This window comes from Lynx canadensis, chromosome C2, assembly GCF_007474595.2.
Source record: "Lynx canadensis isolate LIC74 chromosome C2, mLynCan4.pri.v2, whole genome shotgun sequence".
NCBI classification, from domain to species: domain Eukaryota; kingdom Metazoa; phylum Chordata; class Mammalia; order Carnivora; family Felidae; genus Lynx; species Lynx canadensis.
Window position 1 is genome coordinate 154,813,206 of NC_044311.2, and position 19,079 is coordinate 154,832,284.

The window sequence follows — 19,079 nt, forward strand, 5'->3', positions numbered from 1 at the left end:
TACCACGTGACCCAGCAATTTCACCCAAGGGTCTACCCAACAGAACTGAAAACAGGAATTCAAACAAAACTTTGTACACAAGTGTTCCTGGCAACATTACTCACAAGAGCAAGAGGTTGTAACACCCCAAGTGTCCATCGGTGGGCGAGTGAATAACAGAATGTGGTAAAGATGGGCAGTGGGAGGAAGGGGCCTTGGTCCTCACGCTCGCGGGCCTGGCCTGCAAGGCGTTTTATTTCCCAGGGCGAGCACGGGCCTGGAGCTGGTGGCTGCCGATAAGTCTGTCTGCTCTGGGCGCAAAGATCAGGACCAGATCTCCCGTCAATCATGGTGATCTTAGCGGCAAAGCGGACTGGCCCCATCTCATCTACGGCCAGAGAGAGGCCCAGGGGGGTCCAGAAACACAGCCAAACGGTCCTTTCAAGCAGACGATGCCTACTTCTGGTAGTTTCCCCAAAGCAGAGCTGGCGTCCGAAAGCAGGTCAGCAGATCCCAACAACGGAGCGGGACCGGGAGGCGACCCGTAGTCTCTGGTTTGTTTTTCCTGGACACGCAGGGCAGCTCTGCCCGGCTGGCCGGGTAGCTGGCGAGCCTCCCTCACCTGTGTGCTCACAGCCTTGGTGGGGAGGTGCCCACGGATGATGAGGAACCGGGTGGAACCGTAGGGCAGGGCCTGCACGTGCGGCCGGGGGGGGGGTGGGCGGGGGGCCGCGGGAGGGATGGTCCAAGGCCGTGGACATCACAGACTGGTAAGGCCTTGGTGAGCCAGGGCCTCCAGACTGCTTCCCGGGCCCAAGGGAGAACAAGCTTCCAAAACGGCCGTGTCCGGCGGATGGCCAGAAACCGAGACTCTCCCGAAACCCCCAGGGGGGCTAGGGAGGAACTTAGGGGCTGGGGGCCTAGGGGACCCGGTGAGACTCACTGTTTGGGGCTGAGCTGTGTCCCCACAAAGATACACTGTTCTCCTAAAATCCAGTGCCTGTGGAGGTGACATTGTTTTTTGTTTTGTTTTTTTTTTAATATCACTAATTTCTTGTTGTTTTAATATTTATTTATGTGTGTGTGTGAGAGAGAGAGACAGAGAGAGACAGAGCAAGCATGTGACACGAGCCGGGGGGGGGGACAGAAAGAGAGGGAGAGAGAGAATCCCAAGCAGGCTCCACACCATCAGCGTAGAACCTGACTCAGGCCTCGAACTTACAAACTGTGAGATCTCGACCTGAGCTGAAATCAACAGTTGGAGGCTTAACCGACTGAGCCACCCAGCTGCCGCGAGGTGACAGTGTTTTTAAACGGTCTTTGCAGATGATCAAGTTAAAATGAGGTCATTAGGGGGAGCCCTGCTCCAATGTGGCTGGTGACTTTATAAAAAGGGGAAATTTAGAGGCGCCCGGATGGACGATGTCAGTTAAGTGTCCAACTCTTTATTTCAGCTCAGGTCATGACTTCGTGATCGGTGAGTTCAAGCCCCAGACTGTCACTGCAGAGCCTGCGTGGGACTCTCTCCTTCTCTCTCTGCCCCTCCCCTGCTCATGGGCACGCACACACTCTCTCTCGCGCTCTCGCTCTCTCCCTCTCACTCTCGCTCTCCCTGTCTCAAATTAAATCAGCTTTAAAGAAAAAAGGCGGGGTGCTGTAGGTAGATGTGCACAAGGAAGATGACACAATGACAGAGGGAGAAGGTGGCCATGTGACTGGAGGACACATCTACAAGCCGACAGCTGCTGGCAGGTGCCAGGAGCTGGAAGGGGCAGGGAAGGACACTCCCCTGGAGCCTTCACAGGGTGCCTGGCCCTGGGGACACTGGGTTTCAGACGTCTGGCCTCCAGACTGTGAGAGAGCACATTTCTGTTGGTTTATGCCCCCCGCTTGCAGTATTTCAACACAGAAGCCTCAGGAAACTGATATCACCAGCTGGATTGATATCTCTGTCACAGTTCTGTGGATCCTTGTTTTGGCAAAAACCAGAGATACTAAATTTCTGGGTTCACCCCTGGGCTTACCGGCCGGCTGACTGTAGCTGGTCAAAACGCTCATCTGGGGGGTCTGTAACAGTTAATTTTACGGATCAATCTGACCGGCCCACAGGGTGCCCAGGTATTTGGTCAAACATTCTGGGTGTGTCGAAGTAAGACTAACATTTGAATCAGTGGACCAAGCAAAACGGATGACTGCCGCCACTAATGTGGGTGAGCCTCGTGCAATCAGTTGAAGGCCTGAGAGGAAGTAAGAGAATTCCTCCTGCTCGGGGGCCTTTGAACTGAAACAGCGGCTTATCCTGGGTCTCCAGCTTACGGAACCACCTGCAGATCTTGGGGCTCGTGAACCTTCAAAATCATGTGAGCCACTTCCTTCTAATAAATCTCTGTCTATATGAAACGGAACCTACTGCGGCACCTGGGTGGCTCAGTCAGTTAAGCGTCTGACTTTGCCTCAGGTCATGATCTCACGGTCCGTGAGTTCGAGCCCCGTGTTGGACTCTGTGCTGACAGTGCGGAGCCCACGTGGGATCCTCTCCCTCCGCCACTCGCACATGCGAGCTCTCCCTCCCTCCCCAAATAAACACGTTTTTAAAAAGTGTAGCTATGGGGGCGCCTGGGTGGCTCAGTCAGTTATGTGTCCGACTTCGGCTCAGGTCATGATCTCACGGTCCGTGAGTTCGAGCCCCGTGTCGGACTCTGCGCTGACAGCTCAGAGCCTGGAGCTGCTTCGGATTCTGTGTCTCCCCCTCTGTCTCTGCCCCTTCATCGCTCGCATTCTGTCCCCTTCTCTCAAAAATAAAATAAATATTTTAAAAAACATTAAAACAGAACCTATGGGTTCTGTTTCTCTGAAGAACCCTGACTCATGCAGACCCTTAAGCTTTCCTATTTAACTTCAACCCTATTTTGTACAGCCAGGCCAGTCTTCTTTTTGGCAAAGATAGTAGACTCACATTTTTGCAGGCTGTTCTGTATTTTCTATTGTATTTTGTGTTTTTCAAAGCCATTTCTTTGTGTGTGTGTGTGTGTGTGTGTGTGTGTGTGTGTGTGTGTATGGGCTTATTTCTTTATTTTGAGAGTGAGAGAGAAAGCATGAGCAGGGGAGGGGCAGAGAGAGAGAGAGAGAATCCCAAACAGGCTTTGCACCTTCAGCACAGAGCCTGATGGGGGGCTCGAACCCCCCAAAACAGATCATAACCTGAGCCGAAATCAAGAGTCGGACGCTTCACCGACCGAGCCGCGCAGGCGCCTCTGAAACAGCCATTGCTGAGCCCCTACAGCGCAGCCCCGACGCTACAGGTCAAGGTCAGTGAAACGAGCAGTCGGGGCATGAGACCTCGCGTGTCTGGACAGGCCCTCTGACACAAAGAGGCAGGGAAGTCAGGTGCGCGCTTTCTGAAGCTCAAGGAAAAGGATCCTACAACAAGGCGTCTGAAGGTCGGCGGCCTCCGGGCCCTGCTCTGCCCGTGAGACGAGAGGTTGAGCTTTCCCACCGAAGGCCCGGGAGACCGCCGCACCCACACCGTGACTCACGCCCACCCCGGGGCCCAGCGCCCCGCACCCGCCTCCTCCGCCAGCCGGGTCTCTCCTATCGCGGCTCCGGATCGGACCTCACCCGCCAAGACTCCTCTCCCCAAGACATCTATTTGGAAAGGAATGCTCCCCGGGTACTGTTTCTCACACACGCCCTGGGGTCCTGCCAAATTCTCAAGGGAGGGTTTCCTCCAGTTGGCCACCTGCCATCTGCGGGCCGAGCGTGGGAACTGCAGCCGCGGCCCTGGCGTCAGGATGGCCCCGCAGACGAGCCTCCCGACCAAACGGTGCTTCGCTCGCTCCGCAAATACGTGGGGTGCACCCGGGGCGGGGCGGGCCGGGAACGGCTGCCGGCACCGAGGACCGTGGCCCGGCTCTGCCCTCCCGGGTCTCTCGGTGAAATCCAGGCACCCAGCCCGGCGGAAGCAGGCGGGGTGAGCTGCCGAAGGCCTTCCAGCTCCCTCTGCCACCTCCCAGCGGCTCTTGCCTCGGTTTCTCCCCCTGTGGAACGAGGAAGGAGAAACTAAGGGTGCCCACTTCACAGAACTGTGGGTATTAAGAAACTAACGCGTCCCCAGAACAGCGTCCGCGTGTCCCGTGCCTGGCGCGAGCCTTGGCTCTGACCGTCTTCCCCCTTTGATGGGCTTTCAGTGGTGCTCTGAACCCACCTAATCTCCTATTAATCCCATGAAAGTGGACAAATACAATGATATCAAAGCATAGTCAACGAGAGAGCGAGTTGCAGCCACTTCCACAACGAGACCCATTTCTGTTAAAATCCTATATAATTTGTATAAGCAAAAGCTGAGACACAACCCGCATGGGGATGCCACCAATGGGGCCACGGCTGAACGGCCCCTTGGCTCTTCCGCACGGAGAAGTACTACGCGGTCATGAGAAGGGAAGAAGGGCAGTGTCTGCACACGGCTCTGGAGTGATCGCAGAGATCTCTGTGAACGGAGCAAGACGGAGGAAAGCGTGAGATGTGCATTACTGTTTATCCAGGACCGGCCGGAAATGGAAAACCAGCCAGCTATCTAGCAGCTGTCCATCTATGAGCTATTTGTCTATCAACTATCTATCATCTCTTAATCTGCTCCTATTTTAAATTTTTTTTTTCAACGTTTATTTATTTTGGGACAGAGAGAGACAGAGCATGAACGGGGGAGGGGCAGAGAGAGAGGGAGACACAGAATCGGAAACAGGCTCCAGGCTCTGAGCCATCAGCCTAGAGCCTGACGCGGGGCTCGAACTCCTGGACCGCGAGATCGTGACCTGGCTGAAGTCGGACGCTTAACCGACTGCGCCACCCAGGCGCCCCAATCTGCTCCTATTTTAAAATTAAGCAGCGAGAGAATAATCCATAAGCATTTCTGAAGGATACCCATAGGGGATGGTGAGTGGCAGGGCGTGGGACGGACACACAACCCCATTGCGCGCATTCTCGTCTTAGAGGCTGGACTTCGGAACCACACGCTTATGAAACCAAATTAACCTTTAAAAAAGCAAAACGACATCAAATATGTCAAAAACGTATCAAAGTATATCGAAAGTAGTGTAAGGTGAACCCCGGGTATATCCATGTGGTGACCTGACCCACTGCTCCCAGTGGATTGACAAGGTGGAGATTAGAAAGTTCTTCCAGGGGGGAAAAAAAAAAAAACGTGACAAGGACAAAAGAACAACCTTGGACCTGTGGGCGTTATCACACCGGGACTGGTACGTGTGTTGAGGGAAGAAGCAAACGTGACGCCCAAATTCTGTCATCGCCTGTGTCACGGCGGATGGAGATCTTCGGTGTGAGAGGTTTGGGGGTCAGGAGCCCTGAATTTGCAAGGGAAATGTCAGCACAGAATAATAAGCAAAATTAATGAACACTGATTTCATCGGGGGGGGGGTGTTTCTCTGGACAGCACTGTTTCTCCTCCTCAGCACCGCCTGCCAACGAATTTCAGATAAACGGGAAACTCCCGTGTCTACCAAAATGAGGTGCGCCGTGTTTATGGCAGTGAACCTTCCAAGAACAAAAGGGGAACGAGATTATCCAGAGTTCACTTCCCCCTTCTCCCCACCTGCTCAGGGACTCCTACCCGTCAGCAACGGTGAGACTTCCGTATTTTATTTTTCACTATTAATTTCAGAGGTCAGAGGAACACATTCACTTTTCTCCAGTAATCTGTCACTTACAGGTCAGGAAACAACAGCGGGCCCAAGTTACACGTGCCGCGACGCAAAATGGGCTCCTCTGAAACCATGGTTGGCATGCTTTCCGGAACCGATTCCCGTTCTGACTCCTCATCCAAAGGTCTGGACGGCGCGGGTGGTAGAACCACACCCAGCCTGGCCGAGACGGGTCCCGAGACGGGTCCCGAGACGTTCCCACCTGCCCTCTCACGTAAGCGTGCGGGTTCTACAGCTGGAGGGGACTCGGATGAAAACGACTTTAGTTATGTGATCTTCAAATTATTTCCAAACCCAGCCCGGCTTCAGGACGACTGGTTTCCTGCGTGCTTTAAAGCTTTAACAGATGGCGCGTTATTTAAATGCTCATTTTCAATTTGTTGAGAGAAAAGGCAACGCTGATTTTTCGAGAATGTGGCTCAAATGTAAAGCCTATCTAGTGGGAAGCAGGAAGAGATCCCGGGAACGGCTTTTGAATACACGAAAAAATGACTAACTTTTACAAAACTTTATCTGTAGACGGCTTCCCTCCTAAGGTCAGACGGACTTTTCTTTACCCCGTGCATATGCATGAGTGCATGTGTATACACGTGTATGCGTGCACGTGTGTGCACCTGTATGCATGTGTGTGTGCAAGTGTGTGCATGTGTGCGCATATGAGAGCGTGTGCATGTTGTGTAGGAGTGTGTGCGCGTGTGTGTGTGCATATGAGTGTGTGCATGTGTGCGCATGCACGCACCTGAGCCAGACTCTCCCCATCGGGTGCACAGACCCCCAGCCCAGAACACAGGCGGGAGAATCCCCACACCCACCGCCCACCACACCTAAGCCCCGAATGTTCTACACGGCACCTGGGGGCGGCCTGGGGGGTGATTGCGGAACTCATGGGTCCGCTGGCTTACCCGTCCCCAAAGAAGCTTCAGGACTGCCAGGGATTTGGGGAGCGCCTCCAGCGCGAGAGGAAGGAAACCATCGGGGAAGTGGAAAATGAAAGACGCAGACAATGCGGAGGTGAGGCTGGAGGGGCGGGGGTTCTGAGTACAACAGACGTGTGACCTCGGAGGAGGGGCTGTCCCACCTGTGAGGTTAGAACAGAGCGGTGGGAAGACAGAGGACTCGAAAACCAGAAAGAACTTTTATTATTTTTAAGTTTGTTTATTTATTTTGAGAGAGAGAGTGTGTGTGTGTGTGTGAGCCGGGGAGGGGCAGAGAAAAAGAGAGAGAGAAAGAGAGAGAGAGCACGCACGAGGCGTGCAGAAGCATGGGGGAGGGAGAGAGAGGGAATCCCAAGCAGGCTCCGCTCTGCCAGCACAGGGCCCAACACGGGGCTCGAACTCGCAAACCGTGAGATCGTGGCCCGAGCTGAAACCAAGAGTCAGACACCCAGCCGAGTCCCCAGAAAGAACTTTCGGAAATTGATACGCGACAGTGAAAACTAAAAAACACGTTTAAAGCCAAGAGATTAGAATATCCAGAGATGCAAGAGGCAGAGAGGTAGGACGTGGAAGGGAATGCAGAGATCCACAGAAGTCCAGCATCAACTAAGAGGAGCTCCCGGGGTGGGAGGCGGGGAGAACAGATGGGGGGCAGGAGAGGAGCTCCAGAAAGGCGGGGAGAGCAGATGGGGGGCAGGAATTATCAGGGCAGAGCACTAGGCGTTTCCCGGCCGACGGTGGCAGGAGGGACCGAGCCCTCTGGGACCCGCGGTGTGCAGACCGTGTCCACAAAGGGAGAGTCGGTAAGAGGAAGTGGAGAACACAAGGCAGCGCGGCGCCCCTCCCCCCCACACCCTCACTTCCCACCCGCCCTGGGGCACCCACCTTCAGGCGCCCCCATGATGTGCTCTCATCCCCCCTGGGCAAACACGTAGCCGTGGCCCTCAACTGCAGGGGACATGGGTGTATGTGTCACCTAAAGACACTGACGAACAGTCGCGGGAGCACAGCCTTCCTGATCTCCCACTGAGGCTGGCACACACGTGGTCATACGCACACGTGTTTATACACACACACACCCCATAAATGCATGCCCACATGTACATACGTATACATACATGTGTGTGCACGTGTAACACATATACATACACACACGTGCGTGTATATATAAAATAATCGCCTTTAAAAAAATAAGACTATTTTCAGAGCGGTTTTAGATTTGGGGTTTTATGTTTTAGAAAAATCACACAGAAAGCACAGAATTCCCATGCACCCTCTCTCCCTGCGTCCGTAAGCCTACGCCCCCCGGTTTCCTGTCTTATTGGCCTCTTGCATTAGTGTGATACTTTGTTATGACTGATCAAGCAATGTCAGCAAATGATTGTTAACTACTAATTTTAGTTAACATCTGAATTAGCTAACTATTTTAACTATGCACGTGACTTTTTAAAAGGCTCTCATTTTCCATACTTTTAGAACAGTGTTTTAAAAACTTCCACTTTCTGCGGAGAGATTTTTTTTTTTTTCCTGCAACGAAGCCGAATTTTCCTGCAACTTCCGTGCAAGTGTGGGAAAGGGCAGAGGCGTGCACGGGAGAGGGAGCCCTGGTAAACACCGCCAGGGCGGACGCCTGGGGAGCTGGGCGGGGAGGTGGCCCGGGAGCTAGGACGCGGCCCCGAGGGAGAGGCCCAGGACACGAGCCCGGTCCTCAGGCCCTCCTCGGAGATTCTTGGGACTCCGTTGCATAAAACACCACCTATGTACCTTCCTGCAAGACAGGAAGAAGCTTCTCACTACAGTTAAGTACGTGACACGTCCCGGGTGGACGTTTTTCGTCCTCGCCGCTGGTGTTTCCTGCTTTCCGGTGACCCTGTCCTCTGACCTGCCCTTGATCACAGAAACCGCAACTGCAGGGCCATTCATCTCAGAGAGGAGCCACACAAACCACGTGGCACGGTGGGCAACGTGCTCGGATGACTGAGGAGAAAGAAATCCGTAGAACCACGAAAACAGCCCAGTTCTTATAATTCCAGATTTCGACTCCTGGATTTGCAAGCAACCCCCGTGAAGTGTGTATTACTTATTAACGAGTGTACTTCAGCGTCGAAGGTTTGTAGAGTAACGGCCACTGTCTTGAAGAAACGTAGATAACATACCGTTTCCGGTTGACTGCAGCAACTTACAGACTACTTGTGGCATATTTGAAGGCAGTCGTCGTAAATATTTTCACCTATAGTCCAACGGGGCTTGTCTTTCCAGGACTGTCTCTTCAGCAGCACGCAGGGGTGAGTGCAGTGGCCCCTCGGGCATGGGTTCCTGCCGCGGGGGAGTAAGGGAAGCAGAATTGGAGGGGCTCTCTGGGCGGGTCACGGCCAAAGGGAGAACGGACACCCACACAGCAGACGGGCACAAAAAAGTTGCAAACGGCCACTGGGCAGACGTAGGAATTGAAAGAGAGAAAGAGTAACTACTGTGTAAACCATACATTGGTTTTTTTAAGTTTATTTATTTATTTTGAGAGAGACAGAGAGAGGGAGAGAAGAGAGGGGCATATAGAGAAGGAGAGAGAATCCCACGCAGGCTCCGTGCCATCAGTGGGGAGCCCGACACGGGGCCGGAACCCACGAACCGTGAGGTCATGACCTGAGCCAAAATCAAGAGTTGGACACTCAACCGACTGAGCCACCCGGGCGCCCCAACCATACGTTTTTCAACGCCACACTATTGAACGCCAAATCACAGGTCACGTGCCAAGGATGAAAAGCACCACAAAGCCCCCCGTTACAGGGAAATTCAGGACCTCTCCAGAGTGGACCTACTCTCGTCGGATAGTGACGGGTCTTACTGTACGGAAGTCTAAAAATCTCCACAAAGTCATCCGTGCTTCTAGGAAAAGTACAAAGAACCCTGTCTTACTTGCGTTCGGTCCCGGATCCTCGGAATTCCTTCGCCGGCCAAGTGTTTGCTGCAAGACTCAAGTAAAGATGCTCTAAAATTGATCCTGAACTCACCACTAAAGTATAATTTAATAAAAGATTCTAGAAGGATATAACTCATATTTCCCCCCCAAAATCTACATGAGACAGAAGTGTCAGTGAGGCCCATTTTCTAGCACAGATAGAAATAATTTAAGTAACATTTCAGGGGCTCCTGGCTGGCTCAATTGGTGGGCAGTTCGACTCTTGATCTCGGGGTCATGCGTTTTAGCCCCATGCTGTGTGTGGAGACTAGTTAAATAAGTAAGTAAACTCTAAAAAATAATAATAATAATAACTAAGCCAACAAATTTAAACTAGCATAAAAAAATAAATTACAATAAAAAATTACAATTAAAAATTTGCTTGAATATAAAATTGCAATTAAGGGGCGCCTGGGTGGCTCAGTCACCCAGGTTGAGCGTCTGACTCTTGATTTCTGTCTGCTCAGGTCATGGTCCCAGGGTCTTGAGATCGAGCCCCGTGTCAGGCTCCATGCTGAGCATAGAGCCTGCTTAAGATTCTCTCTCTCCCTCTGCCCCTCTCCCCCACTCAACGCATACTCTCTCTCTCTCTCTCTCTCTCTAAAACAATAACAGAAAAAACTGCAATAAGAAATCAGCAAATCTAAATATTTCAGAAGACATTTCTACCTATACTCTAATTTACTCATGCTTAACACTCATTTGCAAAAGACAAACTAAATGTGTATTTAAAAATCTATTCTAGGGGCGTCTGGGGGCTCAGTTGGTTAAGCATCTGACTTCGGCTCAGGTCATGATCTCATGGCTCGTGAGTTCAAGCCCCACGTCAGGCTCTGTGCTGACAGCTCAGAGCCTGGAGCCTGCTTCGGATTCTGTCTCCGTCTCTCTCTCTGCCCCTCCCCCACTCACACTCCGTCTTTTTCTCAAAAATAAATAAACATTTAAAGCAAAATTTTTTTAAATCTATTCTAAAATGCTAACCGAGGGACACCTGGCTGGCTCAGTCCATATAGCATGGGACGCTTGATCTCTGGGTCATGAGTTCAAGCCCCACATTGGGCCTAAAGATTACATAAATAAAATGAAATGAAATGAAATGAAATGAAATGAAATAAATAAAATAAAATGAAATGAAATAAAATAAAGTAAAATGAAATAAAATAAAATAAAATTTGAAAAAAATGCTAACCAAATATCTTGGAACTTGAGTTGAATTTGTGAACGTGTGTGTGTGCTTTGAGAGAATGTATGAAAGAAAATATTTTATTTCCACTGACATGTCCCATGAGAAAAGCTTCTGTGAACAGGACCTCGAATTTGGAAAGCATCATGAGACCAACAGCAGATTTTATCATGGGTCACGTGAGCCCAGCCATCCACTGCCTGGTCTTAAAACATGCTGACGTGCACGCTTCCCATTCGCAGGTGGAGTCATCAAGGACCTTCTGGCCCGTTCTAATTCATCAGAGATGCTCAGGACCTAAGCGAACGAGGCAGGGGTCTCCAGCTCCCCCACGTCAGTGTAAAATTAGGGAGGTTCTAAGAGGAAGGAAGCTAAGTTCTTCCTTAGCTGCTCTACCTGGACAGCCCAGGGTCGCCCTGGTTCCTTACACAGTTTGAGGCTACCCCAAAGTTGTCAAGCCGAAAAAAAAAGCCTGTGTCACCCCAAGTTGTCAGGTGTGAAGAAAAATACCTTTGAAGGCACTTTAGATTTTTGGTAAACGGCTCTCTTTAACGTTACATCCAGGAACAGTTCTGCGGTAACATGAAGATATCAAGGAACCTCTAAGCGAGGACGAAGCTATTCGTTGGATGGGTATCCAAAACGAGACGCATTTGACTGCTGGACAAAATAAAAACGAAGCAAAAAAGACTGGTTGCTTTAAATGAATGCAGACGATAACTATAATAAAATATGCCGTTCTCTTTGAAACATTCTAAGCCTTTCTAAGACCTCCAATTTCTGAGTTCTGTTCTGTCAACCCCCATCTTACCAGTAAGTCATGCACTTTCTAGGCCTTTCTTAAGAAGACTTCAAATCGAAATATAATTAACGTGAAAAAGAACTCCTACCAAACCTTCATGCAGTGTTTCCCCAGTGGCAGCTGCGGGGGTAGGGGGGGTGGGGGTGGGAGGAGCCGGGCTGTGAGTGTGAATGTGGCCCGTGGGGGAGAGGGCAGCAGCCCCCCTCCCCAGCCCTTCCGACACTGGTGCTCGCCCTGTAGTCTGACACTTCCCTGTAGAACAATGACTCGTGATGCTGATGTCACCGTCTTGCCAGCTCAGCTCTGGAAGAAGTTACCCAAGGCCCCACTGCACGGCCACGATTAATTAGGAACGACTGCCAATGTGCCCAGAACAGCTGTGCGTCCTGTATACACAGTCACCCCTTGCCTTCAGATTCAAAAGGAAGTACCAATTTAAAGCATAGCACTGTGGTTCAGAAACCTTCAAAACCGCATACTTTGAACGTCCTAATTAAATCCGGACCACGGGGAAAAAAAAATTGCAGGGGTATTTCATTGGTCAACTAGAAAAAAAAAAAAAAGCAATTGACTTACGGTGTTCTGGAAACTATTGTTTCTCGAGATCAAAAACTTAACCATTTTGGAGAACATTCCTGGACAAGAAGGACAAGCCAGAACGTTTTCCTGAGGGTGTGTTCCCCACCCTGTGGGCATGTGTTGTGGATAATAAAAAGGGCTCCTTCAACTGGGTGATGATATCCTGGCTGTGATTAAGGTACCATTACTCTTTGTAAGGCGTTCTAAAAAGTGAAAGAAAGATTATGTGCTTAAGCAACATTTACAGCCTTTGTCTAGTGGAGCCTTCCGTGTACGTCATACTCCAAGGTCAAAGGGAAGACAAGTCTAAAGCGTCCGTGCGATAGAGCGCGACATAAGCTACAGAAGCCGGAGAGCTTCATTTCCCATCCGGTCCCGATGGGACAGTAATGAACTTGAATATCTTTACAAGCTTGCTACCTGAAGTTTGTGAAACACACTCAGATTCGATGTAACCACGATGCTTTGGACGCTGCGTTGGCCAAACGTTTAAATATCCCTGGAAAACTGATCGCCAAAGAAACGCAAAGTTGTTTGGAGTAACGTGCCGGCACAGAAAATAAAACCGCAGAAATGCACAGTGAGGAACCGTTTCTTTGCAAGAGCGAGAGACGGCGTTCAGGCTGCATAAAAACGAGCTTATTCTTCGTGTATGTTAAAAAATAGAACCTATGATGAGCAACGGGTAGTCTCCCCTCAGCTTTGCCATTACATCTGGTATTAAGGCGCGGGCAAGGACTCGTCTGAGCGATGTTCTTTGTACAGATGCTTCAGGGGACGTCCTGCACCAAACTCATGCCCCCACAGTGGTTCACGCACGTCCAGTCTCCCTTTGTCAGATCGCAGGGAGCTGGTGCAGACTCATTCTTATTTTGTCACTCCCGGGAAAAGTGAGGATTTTAAAAACATCACCTCAGGGATGACCCGTGAGCTTTATTGCCAAAGACAGGACAACAGTCAATAAATTCTAGAGACTCTCTGTGCACTTGTCACGTTTAACGTAAGTGAAACGATTCAGAGTCTCTAAGTCACCGGACTTTCCACAACACGCCCAGCCCTTAATTAGAGCAAGACCCTTAATTAGAATAAGCAGAATAACCATTTAGAGTCTACAGTCAACATTTGGAACCCCTGAAGGTTCGGAGGAGAGTCAGAGCAGAGAACACATTTGGAGAAAATGCATCAGGACGAGGGCTGGTTAAGGAGTCAGTTGGTGGGTTTACAAAGTGGGAGGTTAGGAGCCACGGGCTATAATTCAGCTCCCCTTGACCTTTAGCATGGACAGAACAAGAAGAAACACCTCAAAGTACCCGGCGTGAGGATGCTTTGGGACGGGAGCACTCACACGATGGTGCGACATTGTGAAATCTTCCCCTTGCTTCATTAATAAAATAAATCACGTCCCGGGTAGTTTAGCCACATATCTGTTCTCGGTTTCAAATAATGGTGCCAGATTGCAGCTAAGGGCTGTAAAACCTGAGCTGGTCCCAAGGTGAAGAAAAAGACGCCCAGCTCAGCCCTGAGTCACTGGAGCTGTCCACCCAATAGAAGTTCTCACAGCAATTTACTTTGTAAACTAGAGGTGGGGGCAAGCCCTAGAGAGTCAGAAGTCTGGCTGTGGCTGGTGAAGAATCAGTTGAAATATTTAGGCTTTGACTTCACTCGGAGGCAGGGGTGACGTGGGAGGTTAATTATAGCCACAGTGAGCCAGCTCGCTTATGGGAGCCATGTATGACCAACAGAAGCCAGGAAAGTCATTTAATTTTTTTTGTTGTAGCCTTTTAAATTAAAAGAGAGGGAAAAAAATCGGTCTCTAGTTAAAAAAAAAAAAAAGTCTCTGTACTATTAGGTGTCCTATGCAGATGCTGGTTATTTCAGGAACGTTCTGATCAATCCCGGTGGGATACTCTTAATCAGGAGCCGAAGAATGTCAGCCTAGTGGGGGCTGTCTACAAAAACATTGTTCTTTTAAAAGGAATTATCTGGCACAAGTAGGGGGCTAGCCGCTTCTCAAAATACAAGGTCTCTGAAAGTACTGACATCGTTCTAAATACGAGGGAAGAAACCCAGTGCCACAAATCAGACATTACAGACACATTAAGAAAACGTTCTAATGATGTTTTACTGGCAAGGAGGTATATTTTGGTTGAGAAACCCCACATCTCATGAGATGACCGCCATCTCAGAACGTCATGGGAGGGGGAGGGGGGAATTAACTGAGCTAATAATGTTAATAGAGTCCCTGCTCAGGGGCACCTGGGTGGCTCAGTCGGTTAAGTGTCCCACTTCAACTCAGGTCACGATCTCGCGGTCCGTGAGTTCGAGCCCCGCATCAGGCTCTGGGCTGATGGCTCAGAGCCTGGAGCCTGCTTCAGATTCTGTGTCTCCCTCTCTCTCTGCCCCTCCCCTGTTCATGCCCTGTCTCTCTCTGTCTCAAAAATAAATAAACGTTGAAAAAAAATTAAAAAAAAAAGAGTCCTTGCCCAAACAGGAGTCAGTACAATAGGCTTACTTTTCTTGTCCTAAACTGATATGCTGGATGTTTAAATACAATTCATTTCATATTTTTACTGATGCTTACAAGATGTACATAAACCCTAAAAATCTAGTGACACACATTTCACCTCTCTGTTTGTAAAGGAGTAGAAAAATCAGCGCCTAGCCTTCCAAAGAGACAACAGAAAGACACCAAGAGACTAAGAACATGAGGTATGGGTATTTTTTTTTCACTGTGGTATTTATTGGAAACTTCTATTATTCTTTCATTTTCCCCATCAAGAGTCTCCAATAGCCCGTTCCAGGGAGGATACTAGAAAGCTGTAGAGCAGTGATTGGGGTGTGGGAGGCAGTCCAGAGAATATAATGTTTTGAAACCAAATAGGGTACGGTAATATTTCTCCAGTTGGTATATTTGAACACTGATATGTACCTCAGGGTTTTCAGAAATGTACTGCAACTTGAGGTGCCTCGGTGGCTCGTTGGTTAAGTGTCCAATTTCAGCTCGGCTCGTGATCTCGTGGTTCATGAGTTCAAGTCCCGCATCAGGCTCTGTGCTGACAGCTCGAGGCCTGGAGCCTGCTTTGGATTCTGTCTCCATCTCTCTGCCCCTCCCTGCTCATGCTCTGTCTCTCTCTTTCTCTGTCAAATATAAAATAAAGCCCAAAAAATTATTTAAAAAATGTACTGCGACTTTAGGCATAAGACTTACTTGATTGTGTCACATAAATTTCTTTTCCGTTTGCATTTCCGTTAAGTGGTCATTTAACATAATGAAGATTTCTTGTCCCCTGGTGTCTTCCTGCTGCCTGAAGGGCTTCCTTTAGGATTGCTGTCGTGCCATGGTGCCTAATTCTTGCAGCCTCTCTGTGTTTGAAAAAGTCTTTCTTCAGCCACCTTTTTTTAGGAAGATATTTTTGCTGGGTATAGAATTTATGTTGACTGTTTCCTTCAATACTTCAAGGATGCGTCTTCCCGGCTTCTGGCTGGCGCCATGTGGATGAGTTGTCTGTCAACATTGTCTTTGTTCCCCTGTATGCCTTGTGTCTTTTTCCTCTGGAGGCTCTTAGCTCCTTTTCCTTGCCACTGTTTTTAAGCAATCTGGTTATCATATGCCTTGATGTGGTTTTCTTCATAGTCTTGTGCTTGGGATTCATTGAACTTCTTGGATATGTAGGTTTATCGTTTTCCTCCAAGCTGGAAGACTTAGGATCCTGATTTCTTCAGATATCTTTTCAGTCTCTCCTCTTCCCCCTCTGAGGACTCTTCAAGGACTCGAATACCACATACATAAGGCTGCTTGAAATTCTCCCACAGCTCACTGATGCTTTGTTCAGTTTTTCCCCTCAGGTGCCTTTTCTGCACATTTCATTTTAGATAGATTTTATTGCTGTAAGTTCACTGATGCTTTCTTCTGCTGAATCTGGCCTTCTGTTAATACTATCCAATGTATTTTTCATGTCATCACTGAAGCTTCACCTGTAGGAGTTCAATTAGATCTGTTTTAAAAAACACACCTTCCATGGAGTGCCTGGGTGGCTCAGTCGGTTGAGCATCTGACTCTGGATTTCGGCTCAGGTCAGGATCCCAACATTGTGGGATCTAGCCCCATGTGCGATCCCAATCCAGCTTGGATTCTCTCTCTCCCTCAACCCCTCTCCCCCTGCTCCTGCTCTAAAATAAATTTTAAAGATGAAAAAAAAACACCCAAAACCTCACATCTTCTGTGCCTCTAACACGATCAGTTCTCCCTCTGGCTTTTTGAACATACGGAAAACAGTTAAATTCACTCTTTTAATGCCCCTGTCTAGTAATTCTATCATTTCTGAGCTGGGTTTTATTAGTTAACTTTGCTTCTCATTGCGGGTCATGTTTTCCTGATTCTTCAAGGCCTGGTAACTTTTGATCAGCTGCCCTCATGAACGTTACACTGCTGGTGGCTGGATATTTTTGTGTTCCTATAGAATAGGCTTTGTTCTGGGAGTCAGTCAAGGATCTTGGAAACAGTTGATCCTTTCATGTTTTATTTTTAAGCTTTCTTAGATGGGACCAGGGCTGAGCTTAGGGCTGACTTCCCATGACATTGACACACAATGTTTCTGAGAACTCCGCGCCACGTTCCCCAAATAATGAGGTTTCTCATTCTACGTGGTGGTAGATGCTGTGCTGTCAGTGCTCAGCTAAAGATGCACAAGGGAGGCTCTGCTGGTCTCTGGAGGTTTCTCTCTGTACAGCTCCCGGACCCACAGGTCCACCTCATCAATTCAGAGACAGCTGTCCTCTGCCTGGGCCCCAGGCTGCACACGGGGCAACAGCAAGACTTGCCTTGCTGGTTTTTGGTCCCTCGGGACCACTGTCCTTCACTCTGGTGCCAAGGCTTCAGTACCCTTGTGTCATGTGCTTCCTTGGCTTTCTTATTTCCATATTGGAGGGTAAACCCATCCCTAGCCCCCCTTGGCCAGAAGCAGGAGTGTCAGATCAGAGAATTGCAGGTGTGACACTCTCCAGGGTTCTTCTTTCCCTTTGCCATGACAACCAGCGACACAGGGGATTGGGGGGGAGGGGCAGGGTGTCCTCTGGTGCCAGAGGAAGGAGCCTGCAGGACCCACACAGCTTTAGCAGCAAGGAGATTCGCTGTTTTAGCCGCTAAGACTTTAGGTTTGTTACTACAGCAGAAAACAGCCCATTCTGACCAAATGGGGTTTCCTAAGTGTTACATGAGACAGAGTCTCATCATCTATGAGAACATCGTACTTGAAGAGAACATACAGAAGTGCTCGGTCCACAGCAAAGAGACCACACAAACCACACGTTAGACGACACTGGCCAGGGACAACTGTGACTCCACGGCTGTGATTAATCTTGATTGTGCACCAGGCTTCACTGTGCTGGGTGCACTCAGGGGAAATGGACAGAATGATGAAGAAAACAGCACAGCCCCTCCTTCTGGAGCTCACCGAATAGCGACAAAGAAGCTCCCTAGTGAATATCCGATGTCATTACCGACTGATGAGTGCTGTGCCGAAAGCATGCAGCTTGCTACCAGCGTGGGGAATGCTAGCTTCTGGAGGATTCGGGAAGGCTTCTTTGAGGAAGTGACATTTAAGCCACGATCTAAAGCACACGCAAGCATGAACCAGGTGCAGAGAACCCCCGGAGGGGAGAGGCTGGACCGAGGCAGGACAGGCCCCTGCAGACCTCGAGCCACAGAAAGGATCCAGTTGGGGGCGCCAGGGTGTCTCAGTCAGTTAGGCGTCTGACTCCGGCTCAGGTCATGATCTCACAGTTCGTAGGTTCGAGCCCCACAACGGGCTCTGTGCTGACAGCTCGGAGGCTGGAGCCTGCTTCAGATTGTCTCCCTCTCTCTCTGCCTCTCCCCTGCTCATGCTCTGTGTCTCTCTCTCTCAAAAATAAATAAACATTAAAAAAAATTAGGGGTGCCTGGGTGGCTCAGTTAAGTGTCCGACTTTGGCTCAGGTCATGATCTTGCGGTTCGTGGGTTCAAGCCCCACGTCAGGCTCTGTGCTCTTGTGCGGATAGCTCAGAACCCAGGGCCTGCTTTGGATTCTGTGTCTCTGCCCCTCTCCCAGTTGCACTCTTTCTCAGAAATAAACATTAAAAATAATTTAAAAAAAAAAAAAAAGGATCAGGTTGTGTCCAGACAGCACTTAGAACCGCTGGAGGACCCTGGACTTGGTGCACGGATGACACAATGGAAAAGTACCCTTACAAGGGCCATTGAGGTGGCGTGGAGAACGGACTCCTGGGAACGGGGGTGGGGTGGAGGGGCTGGGCGGCCCCTAGAGGGTTGTCAGCTGGAGAGCTGGAGTGGGGAACAGTCTCAGATATGGCGAATCCTGACAGGTCCCTAACCGCTCAGATGTAAACGTGGGACGCAGGGACACGTCCAGGTTGGCTCTGGCGGATTCGATGGACAGGGCTGTCAGCTGTGAGTGGGCACGGTGGGAGAGGGCCAGCTTTGGGGCTGGGGGGGGGGTCACAAACCCCACGGGTTGGACGAGCTGGGACATCCAGGTGGATAAGCTGGGGCGCTTTGTTTCAGCAAAGGATGCAGCCAGCAACCACCCCCCCCCACCTCCCACCCCTGCCAGCATCGTGTGGGATAAGCAGTCAGCCTCGCTGATCTAGACAGTCCCCCCCCCCTTCCCCCACCATGCTGTGGCTCCGTTTTGTGGCTCACACTCAGGAGAGGAGGGGAGCTGGGGGTTTCTGGCCAAGTTCTGGACTGTCACGCAAGTGGGGAGGTACCAGCCCTCGGGAGGGGAGCACCCCATCGTGCAACAGGCAGTATTCGGCAGGCCCCTCCTCTCTCTTGCCCGGCTAGCGTGCTGGGCCGGGCTCCCTGTAAAGACACACGCTGGGTCTATGTCCCACCGATGGGACCCCTTCCCCCGTGGGGCTCCCTCCT